General features: G+C 47.7%; 1 pseudogene; it reads right to left on the bottom strand.

Annotated features, from left to right (window-relative positions):
• Positions 1–13,189: 13,189 nt before the first annotated feature.
• LOC129782941 (NADH-ubiquinone oxidoreductase chain 2-like) lies at positions 13,190–13,912 on the bottom strand (annotated as a pseudogene).
• Between the last annotated feature and the right edge of the window lie 318 nt (positions 13,913–14,230).

Here is a 14,230-nt window from a genome sequence, read left to right as displayed (position 1 = left end):
TTTAATTTTTTGAATTGTTCTTGAATAGATAACGACCCACCGATAGGTCGACGTTTCACTGCAGCTACCTTCGTCGAGGCACGGGTTAAAGGCCCGGTATCGGTCCGAGATGCAGAAACAGGTAAAATTATGGGACCATAACCTCTTGTTACACGGGGAAAAGGTTATGCTTGTGTCTCTACAGAAAAAGGACCTAGATGGATCCCAGCGAAGAATGTCAGACCTTTCCGTGAACCTTTACCGCAGGCAGCTGATACCGACACCGACGCTACAGAATGAAATAAAAACTGTGTGAGGATTACTGTTTTGCATTAATGTTAGCTACCCAAAATCAGGACATAGGATATAGATTTCGCTTTTTACAGCGCCTAGAACGAGCACTATCACCCTGGATCAAGCCACTGAACAGAGGTAATACTCTCGGACCAAGCGGGGGAACGGGACGACTCATTGTCCATGGAACGATGATTCCATTGACACTGATAAGGGGAAGGGAGGATTCATAATGAGAGAACAACTAGGTATTATGAAGGAGAACAGGAACGATAAACATGGTTATTTAGTGTTTAATAGGTGTCTGCACGCTTGTCGAGATATATAGTTAGGTAACTACAGGAGTGGTTTCTGCCCTGAGCCTGGTGGCGCGCACAGCTGCGGCTTGTGTCCTGGCTCAGAGATGTAAACAGGGGCTTCTCTGTTAGGGTAAAGTGTCTCTCTTTGCATCAAAAGGAGGGAATGAAGGGGATGACCCCAGAGGTATGTTCAGAGAAGGCATGCTATGTTTCGAACTTTTTGACGGAAACGGTTCTTGTTTGGTGTGCCCTTCCGCCTACGTATAACGTTAATCCAAAAGAAGGTGATGTTGTTTACACTTTGCATGTCGAGCATTGTCTTTCTGTAGATGCTAATGTAGTAGGAGGCTAGGATGGGAACGTGTCGCAGCGGTTCTTCTCTTATGCAGAGTAACAGCAGGGAAAGCATTAAAGAGTTAAATCACCTTGTTTGGTAGGCAGTTAAGCATGTGAGTCAAAATTGCCGCTGCTTTTTGTTGTTGGTTCAAGGACGTGGCTGTGAGGATTTTGATGGTATGTGCTGCGTGGATTTTAGGCGCCCCACTGCAGCAACATGTTATCAAAATCTGAGAAAATTTCAGCCTTTTCTGGCATCCATTCCCTCGATTGGCAGTATTGTTTGTTTGCTATTACCTTGGTTGCTGTCATGTTTGCAAGGGCCCTGCGGAACATGGCAAACCTGGTACTAGCTGTTCAAAAACAAAAAGGGGAAATTGTAGAATTGTACGGAACAAAGGCAGTGGGTTATTTTGACAGTGATAATATGTCTTAGTTGGTTTTTTATTTGTTCTGTTGCTTAGGCCTTGTTTTTCCTCGTTCGCTTTCCAAGGTTCTTTTGTGCAACAGGAAGGGGGAGGTGCAGGAGCGGGCTGGAAACTAGGACCACGCGTGGCAATCGGTCAGCTGAGGGGAGTGTGCTCGAGCTTGTCTAGACAACAATTAACAACATGATGGTCCATGTTTACAGAGCACAGGGGAGTGGGAGACGGATGGCGCCAAGGAAAGGTAACACCTTGCTGTTAAGTGCCGGTAGTTAACCACCAATCAGGGATTGCCTAGTATGCAAGGCTTAGCCTCAAAAAGCAATTGGTTTAAAACGCGCAGCTTCTGCAAGCGTATAAAACCTCGTGCTTCTGCACAACGCATTGACATTTGCTTGCATCAAGCTGCGTCCCGTCTCTTCATTGGCCGCAGTCAGGTTTACTAGGATCATCTTTCGGTTGGCCTTAGGGGTATCTCGGGCTTACGACAGCTTAGTTGTGTTTCGGTTTCCTAGTTATTCTGACAGGCTCTGGTCCACTCTCTACGCCGTGTGACTGTTGGCTTGGGTTTCTGGTGTGACCGCGGCGGCTGGCACGAGATTTACCCACCCTGAAGGCTGCCGTGACTAAGTCAAGCTTGCGCTTCTTGCTTACTGTTAATTACTGCTGAGTGCCCGTGGGGGTGTGGCTGAGCAAGGCGTCTTGGGCTACAGTTGGTAGCGTGTGCCTGATGCCTGCTCCTTCGGTCTTAGCAGGAGGCCTAGGGCATTTACACTGGGCCGCAGATACTTGCACGTCTAGGTCTAGCAGGAGCCAACCGTAAGGTTAGGGCTAAGTCTTTTGTCCTCGGCTTTCATATTGGATGCCATCTTGGCATCTTCAGTGCCACGCTTTGGATTGTAAGCTACGGGGACGTGGTTTCGTTGGTTTTGTTGGTTTCGTTGGCTGTTTGGGCGCCTATAGTCTTAGGGGCGTGTGTGTATGGGGGGTTTGGGTTAATATGATTTTAGTGCTGAGGTTTTGGGTAGGTGGTGTTTATGGGATAGATAAGATGTTAAGGAGAAGGCTAGGTTTGAGCGGTAAAGGTGTTAGAGGTTCTCGTGGTTGAATTGTACAGCAATAGTTTGTCAAGCTGTAGGTCCCGGGGAGGTGCCGGGCGAGAACATACAGGTCGAATAACTTCCCATCCACCTTCACACAAACTGTTTAACGTTGATTTTCGTCTGATGTTAAAACCCAGAAGAAGCGAACAACCCTTACCGGCGCTTACTGTGTTTACAGATGGATCGGGCCAATCGCATAAATCTGTTCTTCTGTGGTGGGATGATCAACGGAGGCAATGGGATTCGGACATAGAGACGGTCTCCGGTTCACCTCAAACAGGAGAACTGAATGCAGTTGTTCGTGTTTTCCGAGAATGGAATGTACCGCTCCACCTTGTTACTGATTCTGCTTATGTTGCAGGTATTGTTCCACGAGCTGAAGCTTCTGAGCTGCGGAGTGTTTCGCATTCACAACTCTTTACCCTGTTACAGGAACTTATTTTCCTTTTGGACTCTCGATCTGCGCCTTATTTTGTTATGCATATTAGGTCTCATACCTCGCTACCTGGTTTTCTTGCAGAAGGCAATCGACGAGCTGACCTATTGCCGTGACCAGTTCAAGTACTGCCAGACCGTATGGCTCAAGCTAAGCGAAGTCACTCTTTTTTTCCATCGAAACGCTGGAGCTCTTAAGCGACAGTTTGGCCTTGCTGCTCAACAAGCATCAAGTATTATTGCTGTCTGTCCCGATTGTCAAAAACATTCTTTCCCATCAGTTGCTGCAGGAGTTAATCCTAGAGGATTACAAAGCCTACCGTTATGGCAAACAGATGTCACGCATGATTCTGAATTTGGTAGCCTTAAATATATCCACTCTTCCATTGATACATTTTCAGGTGCCTTGGTTGCCTCGTGTCACGCAGGAGAAAAGGCACGAGCTGTTCGTAGACATTTAATGCGTGCTTTTGCTGCTTTAGGTATCCCCTTAAGCTGGACCGTTATCGGTCTTTATCTTTACGTTTCAACAACTGTAAAAACCTCTTTTGCCCTATGGGGTAGAACTCATATTACCGGCATTGCTCATTCCGCCACCGGTCGATCTCTCATTGAAGGGTCTCATCGGTCTCTGAAACGTTTATGACAACAACAAAAAGGGGGAATGGGCATGGCTATTCCCGAGGAACGGTTACAGAAAGCGTTGTATGTTTTTAATTTTTTGAATTGTTCTTGAATAGATAACGGCCCACCAATAGGTCGACGTTTCACTGCAGCTACCTCCGTCGAGGCACGGGTTAAAGGCCCGGTATCGGTCCGAGATGCAGAAACAGGTAAAATTATGGGACCATATCCTCTTGTTACACGGGGAAAAGGTTATGCTTGTGTCTCTACAGGAAAAGGACCTAGATGGATCCCAGCGAAGAATGTCAGACCTTTCCGTGAATCTTTACCGCAGGCAGCTGATACCGACACCGACGCTACAGAATGAAATAAAAACTGTGTGAGGATTACTGTTTTGCATTAATGTTAGCTACCCAAAATCAGGACATAGGATATAGATTTCGCTTTTTACAGCGCCTAGAACGAGCACTATCACCCTGGATCAAGCCACTGAACAGAGGTAATACTCTCGGACCAAGCGGGGGAACGGGACGACTCATTGTCCATGGAACGATGATTCCATTGACACTGATAAGGGGAAGGGAGGATTCATAATGAGAGAACAACTAGGTATTATGAAGGAGAACAGGAACGATAAACATGGTTATTTAGTGTTTAATAGGTGTCTGCACGCTTGTCGAGATATATAGTTAGGTAACTACAGGAGTGGTTTCTGCCCTGAGCCTGGTGGCGCGCACAGCTGCGGCTTGTGTCCTGGCTCAGAGATGTAAACAGGGGCTTCTCTGTTAGGGTAAAGTGTCTCTCTTTGCATCAAAAGGAGGGAATGAAGGGGATGACCCCAGAGGTATGTTCAGAGAAGGCATGCTATGTTTCGAACTTTTTGACGGAAACGGTTCTTGTTTGGTGTGCCCTTCCGCCTACGTATAACGTTAATCCAAAAGAAGGTGATGTTGTTTACACTTTGCATGTCGAGCATTGTCTTTCTGTAGATGCTAATGTAGTAGGAGGCTAGGATGGGAACGTGTCGCAGCGGTTCTTCTCTTATGCAGAGTAACAGCAGGGAAAGCATTAAAGAGTTAAATCACCTTGTTTGGTAGGCAGTTAAGCATGTGAGTCAAAATTGCCGCTGCTTTTTGTTGTTGGTTCAAGGACGTGGCTGTGAGGATTTTGATGGTATGTGCTGCGTGGATTTTAGGCGCCCCACTGCAGCAACATGTTATCAAAATCTGAGAAAATTTCAGCCTTTTCTGGCATCCATTCCCTCGATTGGCAGTATTGTTTGTTTGCTATTACCTTGGTTGCTGTCATGTTTGCAAGGGCCCTGCGGAACATGGCAAACCTGGTACTAGCTGTTCAAAAACAAAAAGGGGAAATTGTAGAATTGTACGGAACAAAGGCAGTGGGTTATTTTGACAGTGATAATATGTCTTAGTTGGTTTTTTATTTGTTCTGTTGCTTAGGCCTTGTTTTTCCTCGTTCGCTTTCCAAGGTTCTTTTGTGCAACAGGAAGGGGGAGGTGCAGGAGCGGGCTGGAAACTAGGACCACGCGTGGCAATCGGTCAGCTGAGGGGAGTGTGCTCGAGCTTGTCTAGACAACAATTAACAACATGATGGTCCATGTTTACAGAGCACAGGGGAGTGGGAGACGGATGGCGCCAAGGAAAGGTAACACCTTGCTGTTAAGTGCCGGTAGTTAACCACCAATCAGGGATTGCCTAGTATGCAAGGCTTAGCCTCAAAAAGCAATTGGTTTAAAACGCGCAGCTTCTGCAAGCGTATAAAACCTCGTGCTTCTGCACAACGCATTGACATTTGCTTGCATCAAGCTGCGTCCCGTCTCTTCATTGGCCGCAGTCAGGTTTACTAGGATCATCTTTCGGTTGGCCTTAGGGGTATCTCAGGCTTGCGACAGCTTAGTTGTGTTTCGGTTTCCTAGTTATTCTGACAGGCTCTGGTCCGCTCTCTACGCCGTGTGACTGTTGGCTTGGGTTTCTGGTGTGACCGCGGCGGCTGGCACGAGATTTACCAACCCTGAAGGCTGCCGTGACTAAGTCAAGCTTGCGCTTCTTGCTTACTGTTAATTACTGCTGAGTGCCCGTGGGGGTGTGGCTGAGCAAGGCGTCTTGGGCTACAGTTGGTAGCGTGTGCCTGATGCCTGCTCCTTCGGTCTTAGCAGGAGGCCTAGGGCATTTACACTGGGCCGCAGATACTTGCACGTCTAGGTCTAGCAGGAGCCAACCGTAAGGTTAGGGCTAAGTCTTTTGTCCTCGGCTTTCATATTGGACGCCATCTTGGCATCTTCAGTGCCACGCTTTGGATTGTAAGCTACGGGGACGTGGTTTCGTTGGTTTTGTTGGTTTCGTTGGCTGTTTGGGCACCTATAGTCTTAGGGGCGTGTGTGTATGGGGGGTTTGGGTTAATATGATTTTAGTGCTGAGGTTTTGGGTAGGTGGTGTTTATGGGATAGATAAGATGTTAAGGAGAAGGCTAGGTTTGAGCGGTAAAGGTGTTAGAGGTTCTCGTGGTTGAATTGTACAGCAATAGTTTGTCAAGCTGTAGGTCCCGGGGAGGTGCCGGGCGAGAACATACAGGTCGAATAACTTCCCATCCACCTTCACACAAACTGTTTAACGTTGATTTTCGTCTGATGTTAAAACCCAGAAGAAGCGAACAACCCTTACCGGCGCTTACTGTGTTTACAGATGGATCGGGCCAATCGCATAAATCTGTTCTTCTGTGGTGGGATGATCAACGGAGGCAATGGGATTCGGACATAGAGACGGTCTCCGGTTCACCTCAAACAGGAGAACTGAATGCAGTTGTTCGTGTTTTCCGAGAATGGAATGTACCGCTCCACCTTGTTACTGATTCTGCTTATGTTGCAGGTATTGTTCCACGAGCTGAAGCTTCTGAGCTGCGGAGTGTTTCGCATTCACAACTCTTTACCCTGTTACAGGAACTTATTTTCCTTTTGGACTCTCGATCTGCGCCTTATTTTGTTATGCATATTAGGTCTCATACCTCGCTACCTGGTTTTCTTGCAGAAGGCAATCGACGAGCTGACCTATTGCCGTGACCAGTTCAAGTACTGCCAGACCGTATTGCACAAGCTAAGCGAAGTCACTCTTTTTTTCCATCGAAACGCTGGAGCTCTTAAGCGACAGTTTGGCCTTGCTGCTCAACAAGCATCAAGTATTATTGCTGTCTGTCCCGATTGTCAAAAACATTCTTTCCCATCAGTTGCTGCAGGAGTTAATCCTAGAGGATTACAAAGCCTACCGTTAGGGCAAACAGATGTCACGCATGATTCTGAATTTGGTAGCCTTAAATATATCCACTCTTCCATTGATACATTTTCAGGTGCCTTGGTTGCCTCGTGTCACGCAGGAGAAAAGGCACGAGCTGTTCGTAGACATTTAATGCGTGCTTTTGCTGCTTTAGGTATCCCCTTAAGCTGGACCGTTATCTGTCGTTATCTTTACGTTTCAACAACTGTAAAAACCTCTTTTGCCCTATGGGGTAGAACTCATATTACCGGCATTGCTCATTCCCCCACCGGTCGATCTCTCATTGAAGGGTCTCATCGGTCTCTGAAACGTTTATGACAACAACAAAAAGGGGGAATGGGCATGGCTATTCCCGAGGAACGGTTACAGAAAGCGTTGTATGTTTTTAATTTTTTGAATTGTTCTTGAATAGATAACGGCCCACCGATAGGTCGACGTTTCACTGCAGCTACCTCCGTCGAGGCACGGGTTAAAGGCCCGGTATCGGTCCGAGATGCAGAAACAGGTAAAATTATGGGACCATATCCTCTTGTTACACGGGGAAAAGGTTATGCTTGTGTCTCTACAGAAAAAGGACCTAGATGGATCCCAGCGAAGAATGTCAGACCTTTCCGTGAATCTTTACCGCAGGCAGCTGATACCGACACCGACGCTACAGAATGAAATAAAAACTGTGTGAGGATTACTGTTTTGCATTAATGTTAGCTACCCAAAATCAGGACATAGGATATAGATTTCGCTTTTTACAGCGCCTAGAACGAGCACTATCACCCTGGATCAAGCCACTGAACAGAGGTAATACTCTCGGACCAAGCGGGGGAACGGGACGACTCATTGTCCATGGAACGATGATTCCATTGACACTGATAAGGGGAAGGGAGGATTCATAATGAGAGAACAACTAGGTATTATGAAGGAGAACAGGAACTGGGGGAAGAAGGGGCAACAGAGCAGAGGTGATGAGGTGTTTGTCACATCCATAGGATGTCTTGGCATGCTTAATCGAACTTGCAGGAGACAAATTGTGTGGCCAGGTGGATGACACCCCTTGGTTATGAAACTCATCCATAGCATCCTTGAAAAGTCAGCATTAATTTTTTTGGTGCGGAGAAGGAAGGATTCTCTTGCTTATAGCTGGAGAGGCATAGAAGTCAGTCTTTTCAGAGTTTCATGAGCACAATGCTCTCTTCTCAAAGCAGAGGAATGCTTGTGCTCTGCTTAAGAGCAGAAGTGCTTGTAGCTGACCGCTGGTGAGTCAGTGCCAATACTGGCAGTAGGCAGTTACTTAGGGCACGAGACAGAAGCGGTGGCCTGTCCTACCTGGCCCTATATATTCTAATATAAAATAATGTACATACATACATATATAGATAGATATAAAAAATATAATTCTTTTTAGATCCACGGGACGGATTACGCAATAACCAAGGCTGACCACCAATTCCACCGACACCTCATTGGCAAGAAAGCAGCTAAACGGTAAGTGGAGTGCCTTTCTAGTCCTTCCCATGCTCACACTCTTCGTGTTTAGTAGATGGTATCAGGGGCTCTGTAGCTCACCCAGTGTGCTGTCTCCATCACATTTCCTCTGCTTTTCTGGAGTGGTGGTGGTACAAGGAGAGAAATGGGCCGTCAGGCCTTGCGATGGCTTTAACGGGTGAAAGTACCTTGGGAGCCTGAACAGTAGTGGAATTACTTTGATGTGTCCTGGAGGATTTTTTTTTTTTTTTTTTTCCCACACGTTGCTCTGTGCGAATGACATTTTAGCAGCCAGTTGTGGGTGGTGGAAATGTGCTTGGTGAGCTTCTCCCTGTAGAGGAATGAAGGCGGTGGGTTGATTAGCATTGATAACATGCAGCTGTGGCCTTGCCTCAGAGGCAGTGGGTTGATTGACATGGACGACGTGCAGGTGTAGCTGGTTCCCGCTAAGGGGTTAAATAGCCCTGTGGCTTGTGGGAGAGGGTGTCAGCTGGAGGAGGAGCAGTGTGGTCTGGCCTCTGGAGGAAGGTGCTACAGCACCGGCAGTAGAATATGGCCAACGCTAAAGCCTTGTTGCGGTCTGCTAGTTTGATAGCACTGCAACGTGTCCCCAGCCAAGAGTTTGGGGTAGAAAGGAACGATTATCCTCTGCTCTAAATGTGATACTGTTTGGGGAAGAAACACGCCTGGCTCTGACAAGGGAACAATGGGCTCTGTAGATGCCACGGTATTTACTTGGACAGGCTCTCGTGTGGCACAGGCCTGCTCTCGCTGAACTCCAGGGGGAAGAGGCAATTTCCCCTGGCTCAACCCTACCCCACTGAGCCCTTCCCAGAGGCGGCTTTACTTCTTCAACAGCCTCTGAGCAGCGATAATCAAGGTGCCTTGCTTCCAGGTCTTTGCCTAGCAGACGGCGTCACCACAGTCCTTGCCTCGAAGTGAACAGGATGAAGGATCTGTACAAGGTGTCTGTGCGCATTCCCCCGGACAACGAGAAGAGCAACCCGATCAGAATTGAAGGAGACCCAAAGGGGGTCCCAGAGGCCAAGAAAGAGCTGCTGGAATTCGCTTCCCGTATGGTGAGTGGGTAGGATGTGATGTTTGGGAGACTGCAGGGTTTGGGCTCTCGTGTTCCCTTGTAACCTTCTGGTGCGAGTGTGTGCCCCTTGCCCACGGAGCACTTGGATCTCAGGACAAGTGCAAGTTCCTCTTCACAAATGTCTTCCCCTGTTCCCTCGGGTAGCCCTTCTCTGTCAACGCAGAGTGAATTTGGTCTGGAGAAAAGAGGGACAGTGCTGGCAAGTAAACCGTCGGGCAGCAAACCGCTAAGTCAAAGTAGATGGCTCTCCGGCTGAACACTCAGTGTGCCCTCTGTTCCCGTCAGGAAAATGAACACGCTGCGGACCTAATCGTTGAGCAGAAATTCCACCGGACCATCATTGGGCAGAAGGCTGAGCGGGTCTGGGAAATCCGGGAGCAATTCCCAGAGGTAAGGCTTGGTAGGAGAGGAGGAATCCAGAGGGGTTATTTCCTACATGGGTAGTAGGCCTGTCGTCACAGAAGTCGTAACTTTAGTGGCTCTGTAGCGCAAGTGTCTGAGAAGATAGTTCTTTTAGCCAGAGGCCGCTAACACGGTTCCCCTTTTCTGAATGGGAAAAGGGCATGTGTAGGATCCCCCCAACCTTTGCATGTGTCTGACACAAGGGTTCTTGCTTTTGCTTGAGCTAACTATAAATGACCGCTCCTGCAGGTTATCATCAACTTCCCAGACCCTGCACACAAGAGTGACATCGTCCAACTCCGAGGTCCCAAAAACGAGGTGGAGAAGTGCACCGAGTACATGCAAAAGACGGTGGCAGACCTGGTAAGGAGGTCTTCTGCCTGCACTTCCCTCCTACGTGCCTGGATAACCCTGGGGCAAAGCAGAGCTCTACTGGCTTGGGTAGAGCTAAAACACCTCAAGAGGAGGGAGCTGTCGACGCTGTTTTGGCTGAATGGAGGCAGGGGGTAGTACCTGTTATGGGAAGGCTATAGGGGAACGTCCTTGCCTTTGTTTAGTCTTACAAGTCCCTCGTATAGAGAACTTCCTTGGGTCTAAGCCTCTTTTCAAAAGCTCGTTTATCAGAGTTCCTGAAGTCGGGCCTCCCTTGCCACGACAGTGTAATCTTCAGTTCTCCCTTCCTTTCTCCCTTAGGTTGAAAACAGCTTTTCTATTTCTGTCCCCATCTGCAAACAGTTCCACAAGAACATCGTAGGGAAAGGAGGTGCCAACATCAAGAAGGTGAGATATTGCTCCTAACTCAAGTGCTCGTGATGATCACTGCCTGCAGCAAAATCCCACTGGATGCTCTCTCCTGCCCATTGGTGGTGTCCAATATAGCCTGCGAGGGTTTTTCTTCTGACATGGGACACTTCTGAGATGATTTTTTTTTTTTTTCCCTTTGTGGCAGATCCGTAAAGAAAGCAACACCAAAATTGATCTCCCAGCAAAGAACAGCAACTCGGCGACAATTGTTATCACAGGCAAGAGGGCAAACTGTGAGGCTGCTCGCCACAGGATAACATCACTTTGGAAGGACCTACAGAAGATGTGCATGTGGCTCAGGAACAGATTGAAGCCATGCTCAAGGAACTGGTGAGCTGGAGTTACTAGTTCCAGTAAGAAACTGGGGGAAGAAGGGGCAACAGAGCAGAGGTGATGAGGTGTTTGTCACATCCATAGGATGTCTTGGCATGCTTAATCGAACTTGCAGGAGACAAATTGTGTGGCCAGGTGGATGACACCCCTTGGTTATGAACCTCATCCATAGCATCCTTGAAAAGTCAGCATTAATTTTTTTGGTGCGGAGAAGGAAGGATTCTCTTGGTTATAGCTGGAGAGGCATAGAAGTCAGTCTTTTCAATGTTTCATGAGCACAATGCTCTCTTCTCAAAGCAGAGGAATGCTTGTGCTCTGCTGAAGAGCAGAAGTGCTTGTAGCTGACCGCTGGTGAGTCAGTGCCAATACTGGCAGTAGGCAGTTACTTAGGGCACGAGACAGAAGCGGTGGCCTGTCCTACCTGGCCCTTTATAATATATATATGTATGTATGTGCGTACAATATTATATATATATAAAATTCTTTTTAGATCCACGGGACGGATTACGCAGTAATCAAGGCTGACCACCAATTCCACCGACACCTCATTGGCAAGTGTGAAGAGGAAGATGAAGCCCAAGGCTCACAGTATCGGTGGATCTCATTTGATGGTGCCTCCGTGTGGCGTGGCTAGTCAGCTGAATACCTGAATGCCGGATGGGATGGCGATGATTATAGTGGCGTAGATGAAGTATGCTCGGCTGTCTACGTCTATTCCTACAGTGAATATGTGGTGGGCTCATACGACAAAGCCCAGGAATCCAATCGATAGTATAGCTCAGACTATTCCTATGTAGCCGAATGGTTCTTTTTTGCCTGCGTAATACGTTACAACATGTGAGATGATTCCAAAGCCGGGAAGGATTAAGATGTAAACTTCCTGGTGGCCAAAGAATCAGAACAGGTGCTGGTAGAGAATGGGGTCTCCCCCTACAGCGGGGTCAAAGAATGTAGTGTTTAGGTTTCGGTCGGTCAGTAGTATGGTGATGCCGGCGGCCAGGACTGGAAGTGAGGGCAATAGGAGTACGGATCATACGAATAGGGGAGTTGGATATTGCGATAAGGCAGGGGGGGTTATGTTAATGGCTGTTGTGTTAAAGTTGATGGCCCCTAAGATGGAAGACACACCTGCGAGGTGTAGGGAGAAGATGGCTAGGTCTACTGAGGCGCCAGCATGGGCTAGGTTGCCTGCTAGGGGCGGGTATATGGTTCATCCTGTTCCGACTCCAGCTTCTACTGTGGAGGACGCTAGGAGCAGTAGGAAGGACGGAGGAAGTAGTTCAGAAACTGATGTTGTTTATGCGGGGGAATGCTATGTCTGGGGCTCCAATTATAAGGGGGACTAGTCAGTTTCCAAACCCTTCGATTATAATGGCTATAACTGTGAAGAAGATTCTTACGAAGGCATGGGCGGTGATGATGACATTGTAGATTTGGTCGTCTCCTAGGAGAGTTCCTGGTTGGCCAAGTTCTGCTCGAATAAGGAGGCTGAGGGCGGTACTCGGCTATGCCTGCCCATGCTCCGAAGAGTAGCTATAGGGTGCCGATGTCATTGTGGTTTGTTGAAAATAGTCATCGGTTGATGAAGGTCACGGGTCAGATGGCTGAGTGTTTAGGCGTTAGGCTGTAGTCCTTTTTACAGAGGTTGAATTCCCCTTCTTATCGACTCTGTGGTGAAGTTCATGTTGAGTTGCAAACTCATTGATGTACGCTGAGAGTGTGCCGGAGTCTGGTAGACAGAAGCTCGTTGGTTTGAGCGTCTAGCTGTTAATTAGAAGTTTATGGGATCGAGGCCCGTCTGTCTAGGCTTATCGTGGAGGCCCTAGCTGAATTAGAGTATCTGCGTTGCATTTAGATGGTGCAGGTTTAGTGTCCTGCGGGCCTTAGTGGTGTGGGCAGAAACTAAGAGGATTTAACTCTTAGTTAAGGCTTTGAAGGCCTTCGGTTTGGTAGGCAGGGGATCCTAAGTTTCTTAGGTAACGGTCAGGATTGCGGGAGAAGGGGGGAGAAGGAGGACTGACAGAGAAATTAAGGTAGCAATTGGTGTGCCTGTGGATTTGTTATTGTATCATTGTTTTATGAAGCTTGTAGTGTTTGGTGGGAGTGTGATTGTGGAGCAATATGCAAGGCGTAGGTAGAAAAATAAACCTAGTAGGGAGAGTATTGAAATAATTATGGCTGCGGTTGATATCTCTTGCTTAGTTAGTTCCTGGATAATGAGTCATTTTGGTAAAAAGCCAGTGAGTGGGGGCAGGCCGGCTAGGGATAGTAGTGCTAGCGTCAAGGATGCGTTTAGTGATGGTATTTTTGTTCAGGAGGTTATTATTGTGGATAGTTTTGAGGAGTTGGTTGTGTTGAGGGCTAAGAAAATGGAGGCGGTTCTTAAGGAGTATAGGTAGAAGGTTATTAATGTTAGCTTGGGGTTGTATATGAGGATGATGGTTATTCAGCCTAGGTGGGCGATCGATGAGAAAGCTAGGACTTTTCGGATTTGTGTTTGGTTGAGTCCTGTTCGCCCTCCGATGGCTGCGGATGCAATGGCCACGGTTGTCAGTAGGAGTGGGTTCAGTGAGGGGGCAGTTAAGAAAAGAAGAGTGAGTGGGGGGACTTTTATTCATGTAGAGACGAGTAGGGCAGTGGTTATAGGTGAGCCTCGTATGACCTCTGGACATCAGAAGTGAAAGGGTACTAGGCCTAGTTTTATTGCGACTGCTGTAGTTAGTAGTAGGGAGGCTGTTGGGTGGCTTAGTCGCGGAATGTCTCATTGTCCGGTGAACTGTGCGTTGATTGTGCTTGAGAAGAGGATTAATGCGGAGGCGGTTGCTTGGACGAGAAAGTATTTGATCGCAGCTTCCATAGCTCGAGGGTGGTGTGATTTTGAAAGGAAGGGGATAATGGCAAGGGTGTTGATTTCTAGGCCAGGCCAGGCTAGCAGTCCGTGGTTGCTTGAAATTGTGATGGTTGTTCCTAGTAGAAGGCTTAAGGAGAACGTTAGTTTTGTGACGGGGCTCATTTAGTAGAGGAAGAGGTTAAACCATCATTTTCGGGGTATGGGCCCGATAGCTTTTGTTTAGCTGACCCTACTGGGAAGTAATATAAGGGGAGTATGGAGCGCTTTGATCTCTTCTGTGCAGGTTCAATTCCTGTCTTCCTAAGGTTTTCAACGGAGACAATGGGATTCGGACATAGAGACGGTCTCCGGTTCACCTCAAACAGGAGAACTGAATGCAGTTGTTCGTGTTTTCCGAGAATGGAATGTACCGCTCCACCTTGTTACTGATTCTGCTTATGTTGCAGGTATTGTTCCACGAGCTGAAGCTTCTGTGCTGCG

The sequence above is a fragment of the Falco peregrinus genome, chromosome 21 (assembly GCF_023634155.1).
Source record: "Falco peregrinus isolate bFalPer1 chromosome 21, bFalPer1.pri, whole genome shotgun sequence".
Classification (NCBI taxonomy): Eukaryota; Metazoa; Chordata; class Aves; order Falconiformes; family Falconidae; genus Falco; species Falco peregrinus.
The sequence above is the reverse complement of the archived record's forward strand: the minus strand, read 5'-3'. Positions and strand labels throughout refer to the sequence as shown.